The 9,165-nt window shown below is 43.3% G+C and overlaps 1 pseudogene; it reads left to right on the top strand.

Annotated features, from left to right (window-relative positions):
• Positions 1-6,916: 6,916 nt before the first annotated feature.
• Positions 6,917-7,954, top strand: LOC101552007 (60S ribosomal protein L7-like 1; annotated as a pseudogene).
• Positions 7,955-9,165: the final 1,211 nt, after the last annotated feature.

The following is a 9,165-nucleotide window of genomic DNA, read 5'->3' as shown; positions in this document are numbered from 1 at the left end:
TCTTGCTAACAGTTGGTAAATAAATGGCTTTCTTTTTTAAATTAAAAAAAAAATGTAGAAGTTAGCGTGGAAGCAAGTTTCTGCTAAAAAATTGACTTCAAGGAAAATAACTAAATTTCCAGGTGTAAGAAATATTTGCCAGGGGGAAACTTGGGGAGAGCCCCGGCGGCTCTCCCCATCGGCTGCCCCCAGGTGTTCAGGGGGTCAGTCCCGGCCTGCTTGCCCAGCTGGAGTGGCCCAGGCCATGGGGCCGACGGGGGAGGAAACGAGGGCCAAGCCGATTGCCTGATCAGTTGCCGTTTATTCCATTCTCTCCTGTCTCTCAATCTCTCTCCAACCCACTCTTCCAGCCTAGTTAAATTCCCCCAGTAGGAGGGGGTTGGAGCTTACACATAGGTATGGTCACAATCAGTAGGGGTAAAGTTCTTTCCCTCAGAGGAAAGGGACATGAAAAAAGCAATCCCATTCACAATCGTGCCCCAGAAAATCAAGTACCTCGGAATCAGCTTAACCAAGGAAGTAAAAGACCTTTACAAAGAAAACTACAAAACGCTACTCCATGAAATCAAAGAGGACATGAGGAAATGGAAACATATACCCTGCTCGTGGATAGGGAGAATCAATGTTGTCAAAATGGCAATACTCCCTAAAGCATTATACAGATTCAATGCGATCCCTATAAGTATACCCATGACATTCTTCAAAGAAATGGATCAAGCAATCCTAAAATTCATATGGAATAACAAACGTCCAAGGATAGCTAAAACAATTCTTGGGAAAAAGATGATGGGAGGCATCACCCTCCCCAACCTCAATCTTTACTACAAAGCAGTAACAATTAAAACAGCATGGTACTGGAACAAAGGCAGAGCCGTAGACCAATGGAACAGGGTGGAATATCCCTACACACAACCCCAAATGTATGATCATCTAATCTTTGATAAGGGAGCAAGAGATGTGAAGTGGAGTAAGGAAAGCCTCTTTAACAAATGGTGCTGGCACAACTGGACAACCACATGCAAAAAAATGGGTTTAGACCTTGACCTGACACCATGCACAAAAGTCAGATCAAAATGGATTAAAGACCTCAACATTAGACCACAAACCATAAGGTACATTGAAGACAAGGTCGGCAAAACCCTCCACGATATTGAAGATAAACGTATCTTCAAAGGTGACACGGAACTAAGCAATCTAGTAAAAACAGAGATCAACAAATGGGACTACATTAAACTAAAAAGCTTCTGCACCGCAAGAGATACAGTGACCAGAATACAAAGACTATCCACAGAATGGGAAAGGATATTTACACAATACCCATCAGATAAGGGGTTGATATCAATGGTATATAAAGCACTGGTTGAACTCTACAAAAAGAAAACATCCAACCCCATCAAAAAATGGGGCGAAGAACTGAACAGAAACTTTACCAAGGAAGAAATACGAATGGCCAAAAGGCACATGAAAAAGTGCTCTGCATCACTAATCATCAGAGAGATGCAGATCAAAACAACCATGAGATACCACCTCACACCACAGAGACTGGCACACATCCAAAAGAACAAAAGCAACCGCTGTTGGAGAGGATGTGGGGAGAAAGGGACCCTTCTACACTGCTGGTGGGAATGCCGGCTAGTTCAGCCCTTTTGGAAAACAGTATGGACGATTCTCAGAAAACTAGAGGTTGAGCTCCCATTTGACCCAGCAATACCACTGCTGGGAATATATCCCAGAGGCAAAAAAGTACAATTGAAACAACATCTGCACATGTATGTTCATCGCAGCACTGTTTACAATAGCCAGAATCTGGAAAAAACCCGAATGCCCCAAAACGGATGACTGGTTGAGGAAACTGGTACATCTATACAATGGAATACTATGCAGCTGTTAGAAAAAAGGAAGTCAAGAATTTTGTAGTTAAGTGGATGGGCATGAAAAGTTTCATGCTGAGTGAAATGAGTCAGAAAGAGAGACAGACATAGAAAGACTGCACTCATCTATGGTATATAGAATATCAGAGTGGGAGACTAATACCCAAGAACTGTAGAAATAAGTACCAGGAGGTTGACCCCATGGCTTCGCGGCTGGCCTCACGTTCCGGGGAAAGGGCAACTCAGAGAAGCGATCACCAACTACATTGTAGTTGAAGGCCATGTGGGGGAAGGGAGTTGCGGGCTGAATGAGGGCTAGAGACTGAGCACAGAGGCCACTCAACACCTTTATTGCAAACCACAACAGCTAATTAGAGAGAACAGAAGGGAATGCCCTGCCACAGTGGCAGGGTGGGGTGGGGGGGAGATGGGATTGGGGAGGGTGGGAGGGACGCCGGGTTTACAGGTGGTGGAGAATGGGCACTGGTGAAGGGATGGGTTCCCGAACTTTGTATGAGGGAAGTATAAGCACAAAAGTGTATATATCTGTAACTGTACCCTCACGGTGATTCTCTAATTAAAAATAAATAAATTATTAAAAAAAAAACAAAAAAAAAAGTTCTTTCCCTCAGGGGATGCTGCTTTTAGGACAGATTCTCCTTCAGCAGGACTATCCACCGAACGGCAGAGTTCCATGAGTGTGTTTCTCCTCTCCTCTCCAGCAAACATATAAGCATTCATAATATTAATCATTTTGTATGGACACAGTAAGAAATGCATTAACCTTATAGAATTGCTCTCCTGGGGCCATCTCTATCTTAGACTACAGTGCTCAGGCCAGATTATTCTTTCCTATCCCTAGCATGGTCCTGGTCTTGTCGTTGCTTTTGGATCATGACAGCATTTGTCTATGATCAAGCTCTTAATTTATAGTTAAGAATTAGGCACTTTGGCCAGGCCTATCTTGATGCCAGGGTAGCACATAACTCACTGCTTGCCCTGGGTCCGTCCCGTCCCTTGTCGGGACCCTGCTTTTGGGGTGCTAGGAACTGAAGGCAACTGAGGCTTAAACTTACTCAACTTTTTTTGCCACAACATTGGATAATCTAGTTAATTCTACTAAGCTTTCAAAGATGACCTATAACTTATTCTCAAATTCTTCCCAAAAACCGGGAATAAAAAGGGAGTTTTCCAAATACATTTTATGAGACCAGCATTACCCTGATACTGAAGGCAGACAGACAGAATATGCAAAGGAAAACTAGACCAGTGCCTGATGAAGGCAGATGGAAAGACCACCACAAAATCTTAGCTGAATTTAACACTTAGAGTCATATATCGTGACCAAGTGGGCTTTATACCAGGGATAGTTCAACATAAACAAATCCATCAATGCCATCTACTGCACCAACAAAAGGAGAGAGAAAAATCTTAAGATGACATCAGTAGATGCAGATAATACATTTGACAAGAATACATTTACATCTATGAAAACTCAACAAAAGAGGCACCAAAGGAACATATGCTGCAAACCCACAGCTAACATCACAGAGAAGTATGAGGTATGTAACCTGGAATTCTACTTAGCTCTTAGAAGATGAAATTTTGCCTCTTTGACAGTATTAAACTGGAAAGTATCATGCCAAGTGAAAAGAGAAAGATGAATACTGGGTTATTTCACTCATGGGAGATATTGTCAAGGCAACAGGTAAAAGCAAACCAACGCTTATATTCTGAGATTACTAGATAAGGAATGGGGCGAGGGCTCAGAGGAGAGAGGGAGCCCAATGAACTGTGATGGGGTGGGTGATAGGTTTGGTGTGGCAACATATTTGAAAAGGTGTGAAACAGTACCCCTAAGATATAAAAATCTTGTAAACTACACGACGAAAATAAATTTAAGAAAAAAAGTTCTTAAAAGCTACATTGGGGCTGATAATACAGCAGGTAGGGCAGCCAAAAAGGAACAAATAAGCATGTTTGGCAATGTAGAGGGGTGAATTGTTTATTCGGCCTGGAACTCCTCCATTTACAGTAAGACTTCACATCTATTTCTTTTACTTTTCCTTTTTTTAATTGGTTTTTTGGGGCCATACCCAGCAGTGCTTAGGGCTCACTTCTGTCTCAGCGCTCAGTTCACTCTGGCACCACATATGGTCCTCCTAGCACTGCCAGATGGGCTCAGGTGACCATATGGAATGCCAGGGATTGATTTCAGGTCAGTTACATGCAAGAGCCTTAATTCTAATACTATCTGGCCCAATTCACTAATTCTTCTTCTTTTTTTAATGTAGGAGTACTGCCATTCAGCCATTGATTAAACTGATTGAAATGGGCATGAACACCATATTACTTTTTTGTTTTTAAAGTTTTTAATTGAATATTCGTGAGATGAACCATTGCAAAACTGTTCATACTTGGGTTTCTGTCATACAATGGTCTGGCGCCCATCCCTCTGCCAGTGCACATTTCCCACAACCAATGTTCCATATCCCTCCCACCATCCCCTAACCCCCCCACTCCCACCCCCAGCTCCCTCTATGGGAGGCACTTTTCTCCTAGCTCTCTCTCCTTTTCCTTTTGTGCATTATGATTTGCAATACAGCTACTAAGAGGTCATGGTGTTGGTTCAGGGCATTCAGTATTTTTATCGGGACAGTAAGGCTGGAGTAGCTTTTTAACTGGGTGGCAGCTTTGGGTTGTGGATGTGACGGCCAAGACTTCTGGAAATACAGGGAGGTGGGGGAAGGTAGCCCATCTTGACCCCAAGAAAGCCTGGATATTTCCCGAACACCTGAATTTTCAGCAGATTATACCTTGGTGACATCCGTCCTGAGATGGTGGAGTCCACTGGGGATTGTGGTGGCGATTTTGGATTGTGGAAGCAAGCAGCTACCCTATCTGCTGATCTGCCCCCCTCCATGTCTGTTCAGCCATGCATGGGTCAGAGATTAGTTCCAGCTTTTGATCTCTTTTGACATTTGTCTATGGGTCTCTGAACTAAGGCTGATAAATGAGCTTGTATAGCTGAACTGGAAGTGGTTTGTGGGTGTGGCTCCCACATACCTAACTTTTGATCATTTAATTTCTTGGTAAACTTGGCCTCAAATTGTTGGGATCTGGCCAAAGGCACAGCGGCAATTTTGGGGTATCAGGAAGCCTGAAGGTATCACCAGGCTGCTGATGCACTCGCCCCACAGGTACAGGTTGACCTGCTGGCACCATCACTTGTATCACTTGTAGTCCCATTGATCTTCAATTTGCTCGAGCAGGCACCAGTAACGTCTCCATTTGTCCCTGTCTCGAGCTAGTGTAGCCCAATGATAACTGCTTGCTCCAGGAACAGAAAGAGCCTCAAATCGTTCATTCAGAGATTTGACAAAGAAATCTGACCATCTCGTTGGTCGGCGGCCACGAGGTCTTCTGATGTCCTGTGAAATCCAGTCGGTAACAGCTCTAGTCCAGCGGTCGTCTCTGAATCACATGACCGGCCCATCTGATTTTTGATGCCTTGGCAAACGAGACAACATCCCTGATTTTTGACCGTCGACAGAGGTCAGAACTCCGGATTCCTTCTCTCACTTGAGTGAGACATGATATTCCCAGCATAGCTCTTTTGATTCCTCTTTGGGATACCCTAATAGCATTCTCATCCTGTTTGCTTAGGGCCCAGGTCTCCGAGGCATATGTTAGTGCAGGAAGAGCGGTGGAATTGAAAAGATGTGCCCGGAGTCGGAGGTTCTTCATTCTCTTAACCACCTCTTCAAGGCTCTTGAATGCATTCCACGCTGCTCTCTTACTCCTGTGCAGTTCTGGAACCAAGTCGTTCCTCATGTTGATTTCTCAACCCAGGTACACATAGCTGCTGCATTCGGAGATGTTCGTTCCATTGAAAGCAAGTGGAGCTTCAGGGACCAGTTCATTTTTCATGAACATCGTCTTGTTGAGATTCAGCTGCAATCCGACCTTTCCACACTCGAGGTCGAAGTCGGTCAGCATTTGTGCCGCTTGGCTAATGTTTGGTGTTATGAGAACGATGTCATCAGCGAAGCTGAGGTGGTGTAATTGCCGACCGTCTATCTTCACTCCCATTCCTTCCCATTTGCTATTCCTTATTCACTGAGAAGTTTCAGTCTTTTTGTAGGACACCAAAAATGGTTTAGGTTTGCTGAAATAAAAGCAAAACCTCGTCCCCACCTTTCCACCTGACCTGGCATCCAACTCCCAGAGACTGGGTCCCTGTAAAGGACCTTACGTCTCTGACTAATTTTATCTAAATCATTTTTAATTCTATTAGAACTTATTTCTTCTGAGCCATCCTGAATTTCCCAATGTTTTTCTACCGATGTCATTTCATGAGAGCAATTCAAAAAATCCAAGGTGAACAGTGCTCTGGATATTTGCTGTCTAGGAGAATCTGTATATATTCCTCCTTTGTGTTTAAGTAACATATCTTTAAGTGAACAATTTGCTCATTCGAATAATAATGGCTTGTCCAGTACTGTTATACGGAATTCCCGTAATATATTGATACCATAAGCAGAGAAAAAAGCACGCATCTTTGCAGAGGTATAAGCAAGCGCATTATCAGTTTTCATTGTCTTAGGAACACCCATAATAGCAAATACTTCTAACAAATCACAGCTCCTGCCTTTTCCGAAGATAACGCAAAAGCCCATCGAAAATGTAAATAGGTATCAATTGATTAATGAACATATTTTTGCTTACCAAAATCTGGGACAATAGTTACATCCATTTGCCAAATTTCATTTGTCTTTATACCTTGAGGACTAGCTCCCAAAGGCATATGAGGCATATTGATTGCTTGACAAGTAGGACATTGACTAATAATGTCTCTAGCTTGCCTCCAAGTAAGGGCACATTTGGTTTTCAACACACGAGCATTTTGATGATGTAAAGCATGAGATTTTTCTGCATTTATTACTAAAGCAACCAACTCATTAGCTCAATCATTGCCTTGACCAGGAAGACCCGTATGAGCTCACATATGAACAATGTATAAAGGATGTTTACGGTCTCTCAAAACTTGCTGCAAAATTTTAAATAAAGAAATAAGTGGGAAAGATGGCGGAGCAGGAGGAAAGAAAAAAGATCCCCTTGGTCCCAGAGAATCTCCTGAAAAAGAGGAAGGCGTATCAGGCCCTCAAAGTCACCCAGGCGAAGAAGGCGCTCTTGGAAAAGAGAGAGCGGAGGAAAGGGAAAGAGCCCCCATTTAAGCGACTTGAATGGTTCCTGCAAGATGCCTGGTGGGAGAAGCGTGACCGGGTACGCCTCAGAAGACTAGAAGTGAAACCTCATGGCTTGGAAGCTCCAGATAACCATTTCTTGGCCTTCCTGTACACATCGAAAGGTTTTAGGGGGTGAGTCCGCAGGTGCGGCAGACCATTGCGAGGCTGCGCTTGAAGAAGATTTTCAGTGGCGTCTTTGTCAACGTGACTCCTCACACCATCAGGATGCTTCGTATGGTGGACCCATACGTGATCTGGGGATTTCCAAATCTTAAGTCCGTCCGGGAACTCAACCTGAAACGTGGACAAGCCAAGGTCAACAAGGTGATCCCACTGACAGACAACACGGTGATTGAGTTGCATCTGGGAAGTTCGATGTCATTTGCCTGGAAGACCTAATTCATGAGATTCCCTTCTCAGGGAAGCATTTCCAGGACATCTCCGGGTTCTTGTGCCCTTTCCAGCTCTCGGTAGCCCGTCACGCTACCGTAGCACGTCAGGAATAGAGTGGGCTTCCTCAAGGAGATGGGCTCGCCCGGCTACTGAGGGGAGCAGATCAACCAGTTCATCTGGCAGTTCAACTAACGCAGCTGAAAGCACAGTGCAGTGAAAGCTTGTGTCACTGCCTTTCGGAACACTTACCTGCTGCCTTTAAAGATGATTTCCTGATGCCAGAGCTGGAGAGGCAGGGAGCGATCAAGGGGAAGATGGGACATTGCCGTATGTCTCCTCACAGCTCCGGTTCTCAGGGCCCCCGGGTCTTTGCTCTGACCACTGCTGCCTTGTCCGTGAGCAAAAGACAATGTGCGGGCCATCTGGCCCAGCTCAGGATGCTCCTTCCTCCCCCTCTGAAAGCTGCAGCCTTCTCGGACAGACAGAGACTGTTCTTGGCGAAGGGTATCTGAACCTCCAGACAAGAGACTGTTCTTGGCAAAGGGTATCTGAACCTCCAGACAAGCTCTCACAATGAATAGAAGAATCATGTCGTGTGGAGATTTCTGCTCTGGACATCTTCTGTCCCAAGGCTTCCTGTTGGACAGTGACTCCACAGACATGCACAGAGAGCAGGGGAACGAACCCGAGGGTCTCACTGAACCTGGGTGTTTCTGGGGCCTTGTTTGGGAAGAACTTTTAAATAAAAGCACAGAACTGTAAAAAAATAAAATTAAATTAAATTTAAAAAATAAGCTCAGAGTCATTCAAAGGCAAAGCAACAGTAGATATATGATTGACAGTTCAAACTGCATACTGAGAGTTCGTTACTACATTTATTGGTTCAGAATAGTTTTGTAAAAGAGAAATAATTGCAAACAATTTATTCTTCTGAATTGATTTATATGGAGTTTGTAAAACCTTATCATTTTGCATATCAGTATAAGCAGCCTTTCCTTTGCAAGCATATGTGAAGAATGTAACAGTGAACTCAATGGGTTCAGCTTTTATAATGTTAGGCCAAATCCAATTAGTAAATTTAAGAAATTGAAATATCTTTTGCTTTGGAAAGTTGTTATGAATCTTGCCCAGATAATTAGTGCAAGCAATTTGCCAATCTTCATCAATTTCCCACAGCGCTTGAATTTGTTCACTGGTCAATGGTACAATAATTTCAGTAGGATCGCTCCCCATTAATTGTCTAGTTCTTCCTCTTCCTTTGAAAATTATTTGAGATATTTTATTTACATAAGTAACTAATGTTTTACTAGACTTGTTACGTAAAAAACTGCATTCCACAATATTAGTTCCTTGTACCAAAATCCCAGTAGGAGAATGTGAAGTACACAACACTATCAGATTTAAACTTTCTGAAGAATCAATTCTATCCAGCTGAGCCCTATTAACAATTTCCTCAATTATTTCCAATTCTTTCTCAGCTGCTAGGTTAAGTTGCCTTGGACTACTTAAAGAGGGATCACCATCCAATGTTTGAAACAAATTTTGTAGGGCATCGGTTGGAATACCCAAAGAACGCTGTAGCCGATTTATATATCCTAATAGTTTTTGAAAGTCATTTTAAGTTTTTAATTTATCTCTTCCTTTCTTTATTT

This window comes from Sorex araneus, chromosome 1, assembly GCF_027595985.1.
Source record: "Sorex araneus isolate mSorAra2 chromosome 1, mSorAra2.pri, whole genome shotgun sequence".
Lineage (NCBI taxonomy): Eukaryota > Metazoa > Chordata > Mammalia > Eulipotyphla > Soricidae > Sorex > Sorex araneus.
The sequence above is the reverse complement of the archived record's forward strand: the minus strand, read 5'-3'. Positions and strand labels throughout refer to the sequence as shown.